Raw genomic sequence first — 16,293 nt, 5'->3', positions numbered from 1 at the left:
GGCCAGACTGTACAAAGCTTGAACCGAAATACAGTTAATCATGAATCCAAAACAAAAAGACCCAGGACCGTGGCACTGTCATGGTGAAAGGTGACTCTCACTGTCAGAAGAACAGGTAAGGCAAGATTTAACAGCTACATCCATGGATGAAGGTTGTTGTGAGTGCGTTCTTCATGCTTTTACCAACCACTGAAGCTGTTTACTCAGAACAGATCTCACTATAAAATCACAAGTTACCATACTAAACATGCGGTCCTTTAGACCTTTTGTATTTACGGCCTTGTTTGAAGTCCCAACCACAGCAGTGTTTAAGTTTCCAACAACTTCCTTCTCTTAAGTACACAAGACTTTTCTATCACTTTGGTGTATGTATCTCAGTTGAATCAGAACTGTTAGGTGTTCTTGTCAGGTCACTGTGTTTTTTCTGACACTGAGTGGTGCTCTGAAGTGAGCGCAGAGGATGGAGCGTGTGACCACAACTACCTTGTGAGATCTGTATGCTGGTACATGTGTCTCTTTGTGCTTAAGTGAATGGCAAGCTGACTGGGTGGGTCTTCACTGATAATGTGGAGTTTGTAATTTTGCTTTGCACATTGACAATATTCAAATAACAATGAAGTTGAAAACAATCTATTAATGTTTTCACCACGTCCTTTGTACACAGAAAGTAATCAAAAGAAAAAGAAAAACGCTGCAAGGCATTTCAGACTTAACTCCTCCCACCCATCACTATTTCTGTAGATCGAATGACCTGAAATTGTGCTGACAACTTACCCAGAAATGGACAGCACTGGTCTTGTTGAGAAATAAATATAATTTCATAAGAGAATGCAAAATGACACCCTTGTCACAGCTTTTTCATTTTATAAAAACATAAAATATCACAAAGATTTGTAACAAAGATTTGGAATTATATGTTCTAATAATTTATTCTGCTTGCTCCTCCAGTCTGAGCCAACCCTTAGCTTACTACCTATTTGTGCAAAGCAATGACAATGACACCCAATTACTTCATTTCACCTCCCCCTCTTAAGTAAATGCTTTTTCGTTCTCTTATATCTGGACTTTATAGCAGCAGCTGTAAAAATATTACCCCATTGGAAACTAGGGCATGGGTGAACTGCTGCATCATTTTAATTCACTAAATACACAAGTGTGTTCTGCTTTTTTTAGTCAGTATTATCAGTCTTTATAGTTCCTTGAAACAAGTCTCTACATCTTGTATTTACAAAACGGATAAATCTTGAGTTGCATCCACACAGGAATTTTTCCATGCCTTTGTCACTGATTGTTGCTAGCAGATTACCGTTACCTAAGTAATCCTGTAATTTATTTACCATCCTATCATATGTCATTAAATGACTTTCTCCGATTTCATTGTTAACCTCTTGTCATGAACCCAGAGGGTTCGTATGAAAGGCAGACCCAAAAACAGACTCAAGAGCTGATTCACTTCTTGACCAGACTTTTTTTTACACAACAAAACCAAAATTATCTGTAAACATATGTGAGAAACACCAGTGGAGAGGGGAGTGAAGTGGGATCTCTGATAAGCAGTTTTCAAACAGAGGAGATTGTGGTTACTGACTAAAATAGTAGAGGAGGGGCTCTGTAGGTGAGTATGGGGCTGAGGGATGTTTGCGTACTTGCAGGTTGCACCCAAGACCCTTTGGGAAGGATAACCGAGGGAGTGTCTATGCAGGGAGTGAGCACTGGAGGTAGCAGGGAATCCATATCTCGGTTCTGGAGGAGTTCCGGTGGTGCACAGTGGAGACAAAGGCAGGCATAGGTAGTATTGCAGGTGAAACCAGCGGCTGAGTGCAAATGCAGCAGCGGACGGATCTTGGAGGACATGACTGGGAACTGAGACACAAGGAAACAAGTTTTTACACAGGGAATAAATCACAAAAGCAAAATTATTAGAAGACCTAGTTACCACTGAGAGTTGGCAGACAAATGGCAGAAACTACAGGAAGCTAGCGAGCGCTGGCTTTAAGAACACTCCTGCTGAATGGAACTCTGGTGAGGCACTCTGCTCAAGAAGATGAACACAGGAAACTCATCGCCTCCAGCTGGAAAATCCCAGACACTCCCATGGACCATGACACTTCTTCAGTCACTGGACTTAAATTTGAGAGATGATGAACTCATTGTCAGTTCTATGACACTCACCACATCAGTGCTAGCTGCTTCCTGTGTAGATGCTCCTTTGTAACCAAAATCTGAGTAATTGCTACTAATACTGTATAGCTTGGAGCTGTGTTGCATGTATATTTATTATAAAAGTCTGAACATAAAAAACTATAAACTGCAACTTCACTGGATTGTGGAGACATAAAATTTAAGACTATATCTAAAAGATGCACTGAGAAAATGACAAGTGATTTGTGGTAATTATGGCCATTTTTTAGAATAAAGTGATTGCCAATGGTTGTGTAAAAAATGCATTGACAGTGCATTTTCACTTTTAGATAAGGCAGTGCATGGAAACCCAGGTAAATATAAAACAGAACTTTCTAAGATGTCTTTATACTTGTCGATGTTATCTAATTTAACCCGTGAACTAACCTAGTTTTACTGGCTAAATCGAGCCTTTCAGGAAGTGAAAACGAAAGCAATCAGTGAGTGAAAAAAAAAGCTCAAAGATGTTCTAAGATAGGACTTAAACCCACAAACATAACTCCATTTTAAGATAATTATTATTATCAATGTTATTATTTTTAAGTTGAAAGACTAATGATTTTAAAAAAAACTGGAATGTCAATCATAGAACAAATAACCAATGAAATCATTTAGTTGGAAAACTTGCTGAAAGATGATGATAAAAGCAAAGAGCGGATGTTTTTTTTTTAGCAAAGATGAAAAACTTCAAGATGAGCATTAGAAAAATGATTTAAATTGAAAAAAAAAGTGAGCGACTGGATAAAGAAGAGGCGACATACTCCTCAAAGACCTGGAAGGGACCAGTGTGACAGGAAGTGCACTTCATAACCAATCAGGTCCATTTGACAGTGTGACATAGAAGTCCCATGTCATAATACCTCCTACAGTCAGTGAAAAACCTACAATGTATATAAGAAAAGACATTCGCAAGATGATCGTGTTATGGGTTACACTGCTTGTTCTTCACCGAGGATGTAAGTATCTACTTATTCTGTGTAGGTTTTCTCATGTGTTTGTTGTTTGTGTGGTGGTTTTCCTTGCGACTTACTCCTTTTTATTTGTGTATGTCTACATGTTTTCTATGAAATTAGATACACTTGTTCCAGTAACTTCAGTTCAACTTGGGGAAACTGTAACCATCCCATGTCAACTGCCTGTGATTGAGACCATTCGTAAAGAAGTCCACTGGTACAAGCAGCGTGCCGGGGACACTCTGAAAGTAATTTGGACAATGAGGGAATCTGCAACACCTGAGTTTGCGCCTGAGTTTAATAACTCCAGATTGAAGGTAAATCATAATAAACACTTTACCAACCTGACCATTTTGAAGACAAATCAAGAGGACGAGGGAATCTATCACTGTGGGTTCACAGAGTGGCGTAAGAATACTGAATGGACCGGGACGTATTTGTTAGTAAAAGGTAATGATGTGCTCTATTTTCATGGGGTTTGCTTCAGTCGGCTTATTAATTGTCAAAAGCATGATCAGAAAACAGTTAATATACTAATACAAATTTACTTTAATTCATTTTAAAGACATTTTATAGACACAGTACATCAATCCTTCACCTTGTGCTTTGTTAACACATATTAAACAGGAAACACCCAGAGAACAAACTACACTTTTGTTAAGGAGAAAGTCCATCCAGGAGACTCTGTTACTCTTCAGTGTTCAGTCCTCTCCAGCTCTAACAGAAAGACATGTCCAGGAGGTCACAATGTGTTCTGGTTCAGGGAAGCAAATACTCATCCTAGCATCATATACACCGCTGGAAACAGACATCATGAATGTGAGAAAAGATCTGAGACTGAGCAGAGTTGTGTTTATCGCTTGTCTAAGAACATCAGCTCCTCTGATTCTGGGACTTACTACTGTGCTGTGGCCACATGTGGAGAAATATTATTTGGAAATGCAACTAAACAACAAATGGGTATGATTTAAAAATATATATATTATGTTAAAAATATTATGTCAGTGTCAGTGTGTTTGAGAAACTTTCTTTTCTTGTTTTTGTAGAGCAAGCAGCAGGTTTGGAATTCATAGCTCTGATGATAGCAATAATCTGCTTGATAATTTCTGTGATTCTCAATATTATTTTCATCTGCTGCCGAACTCCAAGAGCAGCATGTAAACAATTTCAAAGTAAGTGTTGTTCACTAAAGTAACAATTATAATAACACTTTAGTTTTCCTCACTTTCAAAACATGTTTTCAGAAAGAATTTTATTAATTTGTGTAAAATCAAGTATATGTATATGTTAGTCTTGATTGTGCTTGCTCCTTGCAAAACTCACTACATTTGACCATGTGTTGTGTATACATCACACTCAAATTTTCCCCAATATAAACAAATCTTTGCAGGTTATATATTAATTCATCAATCTAAAATCAAACATTTTTGTTTAAATATTTTGAGTCTCAGTATTAGTTGGTTATGTATATATACATCTCTTATTGACTTTGTCCACGTCACTGCCAACACTTTGACTGCTGATTAAAACATTAATAAAAAAAACAGATAATAATAACAATCCTCTTTTATCCCCATTATGCACAGAAAAAAGCTCTTCACAGGAAAGACAAGATGACTTGAGGCAAACAGTGGACAGTAGTGTAAGTAATAAGACATACTGTTAATTGATTTAAATGATTTCCCACCCCTTTATTTTATGGAACTAATGGTGTTTTTTGCATAGCCTGAAGGTGAATATGATCTGAACTACGCTGCACTGCATTTCTCTGGAAGCAAAGCTACAAGAGGAAAGAAGAGGAAGAATGAACTGGAAACTGAAGAAAGTGTTTATTCTCAAGTTAAATGCAGAATGTGAAAGTGTGTATGAAAAACTGTGGGTTGACTTTGAGTACCAATGTCATTCACTGAAAATAAACTAGTAAAGAACTTGTTTTTAATTTTACTGAAAACATGATGTATCAGGTTGTTCTTTATATATTCTGTTACCCCATTCTTGTTTTTGTATTCATTAATGTATGACTTTATGAATTTTCAAATCGAACAGTATTAGATAGAACAGTATTACTGTGATTTAGTCTACCTTAGCTTTCACATGTCTGCGACAAAGGAAGTAAGGTTTCCAATCAGACCTGGGTATTGTACACCCATTTCAACGTCCCTGATCAGCTTGCATGAGGACAGTGGAAAATTAAGATTCAAACACAAATAAGTAAACATCAGTGTTTGTCCCATTTCAGCCACCAAAAACTCTTTAATAACCTCCCCATCAAAGGCTTGCTGATTTTTTGTGATTCATGTACACACTGTCCACATTTATAAAGTGCTCTACAAACAATGACATTACAACTAATAGGGGGGATTTTCTTGCTTCAGTTCAGTTAGCCAAACAACAGACAATCACTGACTGCTAAGAGACTGAGTAAAAGTGGACAACATAGCCTTAAACAAAAAAAAATCATTGTTGCAGCCAGGGGTAGAGTAAAAGTGACCCCCTTAGACTGTTTTTCAGTTTTAGATTTTTCTACTGAATTATCACTTCTGTCACTAGTTAGTTAACATAAGCTATTGAAAGTCTATTACGAGAAACTAACCAGCCAATCCAGTGATGTCACGTTTTGTAAGGGCACAAGATGGCACTAAACATGGTCTAAAAACTTTAACCCCCTAAAGCGTTGTTTCCCAACCACTGTGTCGCGGCACACAGGTGTGCTGTGAGAAATGATCAGGTCTGCCGTGGAAGATTATCTGGTTTCACCTGATTGGTACTTTAAGCGACCGGCATGAGTATCAGGCAGAATAATTACATTCTCTTCCACTAGAGGGCAGTACAACTTATTGCTCCAATTAAATGGGTTGCCAACTGAAGAAGAAATTACATAAGCTGTGTCCGAAAACGTCGGCTGCATCCTTCGGAGGCAGGCCGATTACGCCAGGCGACGAAGGCTGTCCCAATTCGTCGACTCCTTCAAATGCATCCTTCATTTCCCCGAATTTTTAAGGATGGGTTGGGTGTGTCCTTCGTGGCCCACCATATCCCAGAATTCACAGCCAAATTTCAGCTGCCAACAATGGCGGCCGCTACTAAGTTTTAAAATTAGTCTTATTAATCTTTCTGGGTCACAAAATAAACTTTTAACATATTTTCAGGCAAGAAAGTAGCTGCGTAAATTTAAAATATCTGCTTGGTTTATCAAGACTTCGCATATTTGCAAAAGTGTGCCGACGTTTTCGGAGACGTCTGTTACCCACCAGCTCGATAGCAAGCCGGGGGATTCAATGGTCACTTGAGCCGGCGAGAGCAGCGGACTCCCGGCTTCATCGTTTTCAGACCCCCGCTCTTTCGCTACTCAGGTTAAACATGATGTATAAGTCACTTGGATAACTTAAAAATGTAATTTTTTACCCTTTTTTGGTATTTTATTTGTTCCGGAGTAAATCGGTTTGGCTGAGATCAAAGTTATTAGATTAAATAAAACTTTATTAATCAATCGGGAGGGTTCCTCCGGGATTTTCACACAGTTGAATAAACGTCAAACAGAAAACTGATTAAACTACGGAGCCCTGCAGAGGACAGAATCAGTGGGAGAAAAAAAAAATTAAGACGGACTTTTGCGAGATCTCGCAAAAGTTTTGCGAGATCCCGAGTTAGTTTTGCAAGATCTCGCAAAAGTCCATCTTAATTTTTTTTTCTCCCATAACCCCTGCGGGGCTCCGTATTAAACAGAAGTGTGAGACGGTCGAGAATTTACGCCAGTGTCCTGTTATATTTTAGATAGCAAGGAGGAGACGGCCGAGTTTCTTAAACTCAACCGACACAGCGGTGACGCAAATCTGAAGGCTAGAACGTCCCATTTCACAGCCTCGCACTTCTGGCCTTCTCTGTCTTTGAAGGACCCGGCCCACATAGACCACGAAGGCCGGGTCCTCCACCCTCCACCTCTCACTGGCATCAGACAGACAATTTTTTTCAATTGTAATATCTGTATAAAGCAAGAATTCTGTGCTTCTTAGTGATATTAGGGTCATTAATTGCAGGAACACCGTCACAACAGTGTGATGGAGCACCACAGAAAACAGACATTTTATCAGGCATCAGGGCTATTTTTACCATGGTTTTTGTCTATAGTTTTGTTAATGCTGTTTGCTGTGTTGCTTTCTGTGTGATTCGTTATTTGGATGCAGTGTTGGGGAGTAATAGAATACTTGTACCGGCGTTACGTATTTAAAACACAAAATATTAGTAACTTTATTCCGTTACAGTTACCGTTTAAAAAGGTGGTATTCAGAATACAGTTACTTTGTAGAAATAAGGGATTACACAGCGGTCTTTTCCTGTTTCATATGTAAGGCTGTCCCCTCTCTATTTTTGGTAATTCCACACTGGTGGAAACCCAAAGAAAACACGCCTTAAGAGGCTCTAATGCCTGGGTCTCAATCTCGCGGCCCATGTCCCCTCTACTTGCAGCCCACATAATGACGTGAAGAAATATTTTTAAAAAATCATTATTCAAAAAATTACTTAATATGAAAGCAATAGGCAGAGTGTTACAGGCATAGCCCTAAAGAATGTAGCCTCATGGGCAGTGTAGCCCATGTAAGTAAGTAACTGACTTAAAAACTCCTTTGTCCCACACGCCATCAAACTGTTTAACTCCTCTCTGGAGGGGAGAGGGAGGGGAAACAGGAGGACAAAGGAGGGGGGAACAACTAAGCTGTAGTGCCTCTTCACCTCACTGTACAATACCTTGTGCAATACTTTTTGTAAATAGTCAACAGTGCAATAGACTCAATACTTGAAATGTGCAATTCACTTGTATTTTTTTTTTATTCCTATTTATTCTATTTATCCCCTTTGTATATTTTATTTATATTTGTCTCTGTATTTATATGTGTGTGTGTGTGTGTGTGTATATATATATATAATATTCTGTAACTCTGTAACTTCTGTCGGTGCTGTGCTTTTTTGGAAATCGAATTTCCCAGAGGAACCCACCCGAGGGATTAATAAAGTTCTATCTTATCTTATCTTATCTAAGCTGTTACGACTCGACTGTACACTGTGTTCGTGTTTTCCTCTGAAACAATAAGCTCCATTGGAGCAGCCTTTCAACGCCTCTCTCTGTCTCTTGCTAGCAAAGTTGACCCAGACAACAAAGTAAAGCTAGTTTTCAGCTACGAGCCCGACACGAACCCGACGTATTAGCCAGAGGTCCCTTTACTACGGTTCAGAGCCGCTGACCTGTTTTATATACGCGAGGAATAGTTTTCTATACGAGATCGCTGCAAAAAGTGCAGCCTTACCTAATGTCCACCTACTGTTACTCATTTTATATTAAGATTTAAAAATCTAGTCGGTATTGGTATGGTGAGTAACTTTCAGTAATAGTAATAAATCACACAGCAATAGTACATCATGTAGTTGTAAAAAGCATGATAATATATTAAGTAATCCAAAGAATTCAGAATATGTTACTCTCACTGGACACGCAATACATTACAAAATACATTTTGGGGCATGTAGTCTGTTGAGATTAAATTGTAGAGAGATTAAAGAGATTGTTGATTGAGCATTTATCCACCGAGTGTTGTTCTTCCTTCAGCCCAAAGATCAAAGAATTGGGGTATTTAACAATTCTGTAATCTGTAAGTAAGTAAGTAAGTAAGTAAGTAAAGTTTATTTATATAGCACCTTTCACAGACATATGTCACAAAGTGCTTTACATGGTAAAAACATAACACAGTCACAAAATACATCATAAAAACCCTGGTCTAATTAAAAGCTTTTTGAAGGTCTCCACTGAGTCCAAACCCTGTAGAAATAGGGAATTCCACAGACTGGGTCCCCTCGGGTTTTAAAACGAGTGTTGGGGACCCCTAAAAGGTTTTGGTTTGATGACCTCAGGTTACGAGTGGAGGTATGTGTACAAATCAAATCGGCAATGGGGGGGCTGTCTTTGTAATGCTCTAAAAGTTAAAACTAGAATTTTAAAATCTAGTGGAATACATTTTAAAAGTAACCTTCCCAACACTGTTTGGATGTGGCAGCCTGCATGGGATTACCCTTATATTACTGAAAAAGCACAGAGTTGATGGTTTTAGGAGCCATTGGAATTTGTCAAATACGCTATTGATTCAAGGGTTGTGGTAATTTGACGGATAATCTGATATCGTCGTGTTGGTGTTGTTCCCAGACCATCATGAAAATGTTGTTCCAGGTTCAACATTGCAAGTGACCAATCACATTGTTGTGACGTTATTCTTTTGCGCGCCAAGCCAATCGTGCATTAAATGCACGATTGGCTTGGCGCCAATTGGCTTGGCGATTGGCTTGGCGAAATTCCAATGTTGCAAGGACAATATCAATTCTGCTTACTGTTTATTAAAGGGTTACGGTCAGGGTCCGTTGATCGGCAGACAGAGGCGGTTTCTCGCAGCTTAAGTACAGTTTTTTGTTTTACGGCGGTTTTTCCCGAAGTCGCAAAAGTATGACGTCACAACATTCTGATTGGTCACTTGCAATGTTGATCCTGGAACAACATTTAGTATGATGATCTTGGAACAACACCAACACGACGATATCAGATCATGCTAATTTGACCTAAAAATTTGAATTAAAATGGGTTTAATGGGCTAAAACAACTGTCATAGATTTAACTAGACAATAGATTGTCTCTGGATTTAAGAAATACATGTTTATAGCAGGACAGGTGTAAATTAGCCTTTTTACATGTAATGTTTCCTGTACACTTTAAAGGTGAGCTCGCAGCAATTTCTTAGTGAAATAGAAAACAATAAGGAGTCTTTAAGTAGTGCTGAAAACTAACTGTGTTCTTGATGTTGTAACTAAAATCATCTACAGTACTTTGAAGAGCATGAGACTGAACATGGTGACTTAGCTGTTTGTATAGATATGACAAATGTTTTACTTAAAAGATAAAGCGCTGCTCCTGAGGTCCCTATGCACAGTATCCAAGTTTATTTGATGGAAATTTGCCTCATTTCTATGGAGATGTAGTAGTTAATCAACTGCAATATAACATATACCAGCCTCAGAAAAAAATAGCATAATACTGATGTAATTTGCATATTAATGATTAAAAAACTGACCGCACAGCTCATTGCTAATCAGTGGTGCTAGTTTTGGTCATTGCACAAATGTACAACTTATAAGTTTGGGCAAACTTTATTTAGTGTCACTTTGACGATGCAGTTATCTTGCAGTGCCTGATATCTTGCCTGTTAGTGGTCTCCAGACTCTCCGCACTGTTGATAAAAGCCTTGTTACACCTTCAGTTATAATTATATTCTATAATAATTACAGTGGACCCACTGCAATTTGCGTACCGCCATAACCGCTCAACGGACGACGCCATTTCCACTGCACTCCATCTTGCCCTCACACACTTGGACAAGAAGGACTCACACGTTCGAATGCTGTACATAGATTTCAGCTCAGCATTCAACACGATCATCCCCCAACAACTGATCGGAAAGCTGAGCCTGTTGGGCCTGAACACCTCCCTCTGCAACTGGATCCTGGACTTTCTGACCGGAAGGCTTCAGTCAGTACGGATCGGGAACTGCACCTCCAGCACCACACTGAGCACTGGGGCCCCACAAGGCTGTGTGCTCAGTCCTCTGCTGTTCACACTGCTGACTCATGACTGTGTAGCAACACACAGTTCAAATCACATCATTAAGTTCGCTGATGACACGACCGTGGTGGGTCTCATTAGCAAGAACCACGAGTCAGCGTACAGGGAGGAAGTGCAGAGGCTAACGGACTGGTGTAAAGACAACAACCTGTCTCTGAATTTTGACAAGACAAAAGAGATGGTTGTTGACTTTAGGAAGACACGAGGCGACCACTCACCGCTGAGCATCAACGGCTCCTCTGTGGAGATCGTTGACAGCACCAAATTCCTGGGCGTACACCTGGAGAAGGACCTCGGCTGGTCCCTCAACACCAGCTCCCTGCACAAGAAAGCCCAACAGCGTCTCTTCTTTCTGAGAAGACTGAGAAGGGCCCAGCTTCCACCACCGATCCTGACCACCTTCTATAGAGGAACTATCGAGAGCATCCTGAGCGGCTGCATCACTGTCTGGTTTGGGAACTGTGCCATATCGGACCGCAAGACCCTACAGCGGATAGTGGGAACAGCAGAGAAGATCATCGGGGTCTCTCTCCCCTCTATTGAGGACATCTACACCACACGCTGCATTCGCAAAGCCACCAGCATTGTGGCTGATCGGACACACCCCTCTCACACACTCTTCACACTCCTGCCATCTGGAAAAAGGTACCGAAGCATTCGGGCACACACATCCAGACTGTGCAACAGCTTTTTTCCACAAGCCATCCGTCTCCTCAGCAAAAAGGGACTGGACTGATAAACACACACGCGCACGCACACACACACACACAAACATTATCACTCAGCTTAACTCAACTACCTCAAAACATTGAGACTGGACTGACTAATCAACACAAGCGCAAACACACTGACCTACACCACCAAACCATCGCACACACCAACCTGTAAATGCTCTTTTGCACAATATTATTACTGGACTTTTTGCACCAACTTCTGTACTTCCTAATTTTTGCTGCTGCACTAAGGAATGTTTACTGTTCCTCCACTACCTCAACTCATCATCACAAAACCTTATCATTATGTTACGTTGTGTTTTTTTGTCACACTGTCACTTGCTGCTCTTGTTTGCACATTTGCACGTGCACTTTGTTGTCTGCTGTCTGATAACAAAAAAAAAAAAAAGTCTTCCTTAGATAGTTAGATAGTTAGTTTTTGTTAATTTATGTTGTAATTTATGTTAGGTCAGTCTGTCTTGTCTCCGCTAGCCAGCTAACTAGGTTTCTTAGTTAGCTAGTTTAGTGTTTTCTGTTAATTTATGTTGTAAATTTATGTTGCATGTAGCACCTTGGTCCTGGAGGAACGTTGTTTCGCTTCACTGTGTACTAACTGTATATGGCTGAAGTGACAATAAAGCCAACTTGACTTGAAAAAAAAATTACAGAAAGTTTGGACAGTGTGCACTAAACTTTACTCACTTCACTTGGTCTCACATAGCTTTAAGCTTGTCACAATCTAATGAGCCCCATCGTAAACAAAAGCAGGAACACAATTTTGAATTAATAGGAACAAATATTGAACAGTTTGTTAAGCAACATACATTAATGTGATAATTTTCCATCTTAATTAAGACCAAAATATATAGTGCAATAACTTATTTAAGTGAAGCCTGAAACTTTACTGGAATTACTGAAACAAGAAGTAAGCCACATAGAACTGATTGCAGTTGTAAATCCTTATTTATTTGCATCACAACACATTATTAAAGTTATCTGCAGTGGAATAACCCACAACATGATTTTATTCACTTTGTAAGAGGGTTGGTTAACACATTCAGATCAGCGCTTAACTTGAGAATAAACACATTCTTCAGTCTTCTGTTCTTTTTTATTGCTTCCTTTTGTAGCTTTCCTTCCAGGGAAATGTATTGCTGCATAGTTCAGATCCTGCTCACCTTCATTCTGTTTGAAATTAAAAGATCATAAAATATTGTAGCTGCTACAGAGATTCATAGTAATGAATTAACAAAAAGCAATACGAGCTAACATAATTACTTACAATATCATCCAGTGGTTGAGTCAAGTTGTCATTTCTTCCTTGTGAAGATGTGCTGTCTATTGCCAATGAATGATGAACAAATACACATATATTATGAAATGTAGCAGATTTTTCATTACAGTGCTCAATAATGCTCCAGTAATAATTAGACCTGCTAGTTCATCAATTTAACGTTTCAATCAATTTAAAATAAAATATTTCTTTGATGAGTTTTTAACATTGTGCCTTTAAAATTTAAAGCTTTTGAAAGCACAAATATCAATATGGATACTCAAACTCGACAATTGTTTAATGAAATATAAATTAATGCAGAATAAGCAGAAACTTACTGCTTATTCACTTACCTTTAAATTTATTACATGCTAGTCTTGGTCTTCCAAAACAGGTGAAAACAATATTTACAATCACTGAAATGACCAGGCAGATTATTGCTATTACCAGCGCAATAAATTCCCAACCTGTTTCTTCAAAAAAACAAAAAAAAGTATGTCATTACTTCTTGAAGAATAAAAAAAAGAAGAAGCCATGATGGCGTAAACATGTTATGCGCATTTGTACTTTTGTGTTACCAATTTGCAGTTGAGTTCCATCTCCAAATGATATCGTTCCACATGTGACAACAGCACAGTAGTAAGTCCCAGCATCAGAGGAGCTGACCGTCTTAGAGAAGCGATAAACACAGCTCTTCTGAGTGTCTGATTGCTTCTTACATTCAGTTTGGTTCTTTCCATCAACATAGATGATATTTGGACGAGAGTTTTGTCCTCTGAACCAGAGGACTCTGAGATCTCCAGGACACATCTTGTTATCAGAGTCTGACAGAACTGAACAGTTGAGAGTCACAGAATCCCCTGCATGGACTGAATCTAATACCGTTGGCCACTGACGAACAGTAACGTTTCTCTGGGTGTTCCCTGTGTAATAACAAAAAACAGTGTTTAAAAACTACCTCTAAACACAGTTTTAGTTTTTATTGAAAAATGAATGATAACGGTGCGTCTCGAAAAGGAAAACTTGGAATCGATTTGCAAACACATTAAAATACCTAATATGATGTTTAAACTATGATTTATTAAATTCATATATAATCTATAGTTATTTTTCCCACCATGTGAAAAAGTTTTTGTCAGATGGTTGAGTATTTACAGTGAATCCAAAAGGCTGCAATCACATAATTACCTTTTAATAACAAATAGGTCCCACTCCAAGCATTCACATTCCATTCCATGACTGCACAGTGATACATTCCTTCATCTTCTGGGATTGTCCTGAATATGGTCAGACTGCTGATGTTTTTATTGTCTTTTACTTCCAGTCTTGAGGCATTAAACCCTTGTCCATAGTCAGGATGTGCAGTTTGCCGCACTGTCGCAATCAGTTTCAGAGCTTCCCCTGCTCTCTGCTTGTACCAGTGAATTTTACTGCTTAAATCACCAGGAGGTAAAACACATATCAAAGTTACAGGTTCACCAAGTTGAACTGTGGTCACTTGCTCCAGCATATCTGCAGTGAGTGTAAACAAAACACATAAAAAACTGGGAAATTTGTCTTGAATATAAATAACCGGGACACACAAAAATCCTTATTAACCGTCACATGTTTACTTTGGTTGCAGATTGTGGCAAAAATAAATAAATAGTAGGTTATAAAGTTAGATAAAACTCACGTCCATGGTGAAGTAGAAGAAATGTTACCAATAACAGCATCATCGTGACAATGCCTTTACTAGGAAACTTGTTGATATTTCAGTGACTGAGGAGGATGATGTGATCCAGGTCAACATCTGATTGGTTATCACAGTCTTTACAGTCAACCTGCATTTCCTGGAATCGTCCTGCTTTGTGTGAAAAGTGTTGCCTCTATTCAAATGCATTTGTTAGTCTGTTTTATGCTAATCAAGACATTTTTTTTTCTTTGTGGTTCGGTAGACTGAAACAGACTTAGATAAACTAATGAAAAACAGATGAAACTTGTAAACTTTGTTTATTTAGTAGTTTGTCTTGATGCTATAAGGAGGTCAAACTTTTCACTTATTCTTCTTTCCAAAAAAATTGCACATTCATCATTCCCATAGGAGGAAAACTAAAATTGTAGTTATGGTAAGTGTATATCACAAAATCAAATCACTCAACTGCTCGAACTACAAAACAATCTTTCATATATATTATGAATAAGGGAAATATCATCTTTCAATGGAAGAAAGAAAAGCCTAAAAACATGTGATTACACAAAACAGTCAGTCACCACTGCTGTACTAAGCATTATCTCTGATGGAAGTTTACTCGGGGCAGCAAAATGAAACAGTCCTTGGATATGTCAAACATGCTTTCTATTCCACACATTTCTGAGGGGCTGATTGAGATAGCAAAATGATGGTGATCAATATTCTAACTTTTCCTCTAGCACCACCATGGGGTTAAGAAGTGTGATTATGAGAAAAATTGCTATAAATGATGTAATGAATGATGGAATTTCATCCAAAAACTGCACATTCAGATTTTGTTTTTTTAACAGGCTACACCACCTCACTTTACGAGCTGCACTAGTTTAACCTGGGGAATATACCACAAAACTTAATCAGCATACCTAGGTTAACTTTCTGTTGTGTGAATTCACTTACCATAACATTGTCGATCACAATAAATGGTCGAACAATGCTGGTTGTCAACTCGCAAAGTTAACCCAGGCTTTCCCCTACACATTTATACAAAAGGGGTGGTGTTGGCAGCATCTGACCAATCGAAGAGGGACATTTCACAAATTATGACTCTTCTTCCAAAGAAAATGATCCCTACAACAGAAATATTATCAGATGGCGCTTAAACATCTGTAAATATATATCAGTAAAATGCAACACTGTTGTAAAAAACTGAAACTTTAAATTGGATTTATTTGAACAATAAATGTCCGTGTGGGTGTATAGGAATTTCTTTTACTTATGTATTAATAACATTATTTTATTGTATAATGCCTTGGTGCCACTGCACAGCTTAACAAATGTCACATAGAAAACATATTCTACCTGCAGAGAATCTATAATACACTTTACATGCTGAAAATAAAAGAATAAATGAAAACGTGGCACTCCAAGCCAGTTTTAAACTGAATCTCAGAACACAACCTGTTCCCAACAGTTTTAGTTAGACTCTGTGCTGTTTTAGAATTTGAGAGCAAAGATGAGGTCAGCAAGTACAGTGCAGGTGTCCAGTTTTAGGATTAGATATTATTGCTTATAGAACAAAAAGTTGTAAAATTGTTTGCTCTAAGAAGGTACAACTCCTCCTCCGTCTCTTCCAAGAGAGATGGACAGCACATGACAGCACAGATTCTTCCATAGTGACTTATTACTGTCCACAACAGGCTGGCCACAGGAGTTTTCACATCAACAAGTTCAGCCAACTGCACCTTTTGTCTCACAGCCCACCACATCCTGCAGAAAACATGCAAACCTTTCAGCTATGTTTCAAACACCCTGCAAATGTCCTCTAAAAGTTAAAGTGGACAGCC

The sequence above is a fragment of the Rhamphochromis sp. 'chilingali' genome (assembly GCF_963969265.1).
Source record: "Rhamphochromis sp. 'chilingali' genome assembly, chromosome: 13".
Classification (NCBI taxonomy): domain Eukaryota; kingdom Metazoa; phylum Chordata; class Actinopteri; order Cichliformes; family Cichlidae; genus Rhamphochromis; species Rhamphochromis sp. 'chilingali'.
This window is presented reverse-complemented; position numbering follows the sequence as displayed.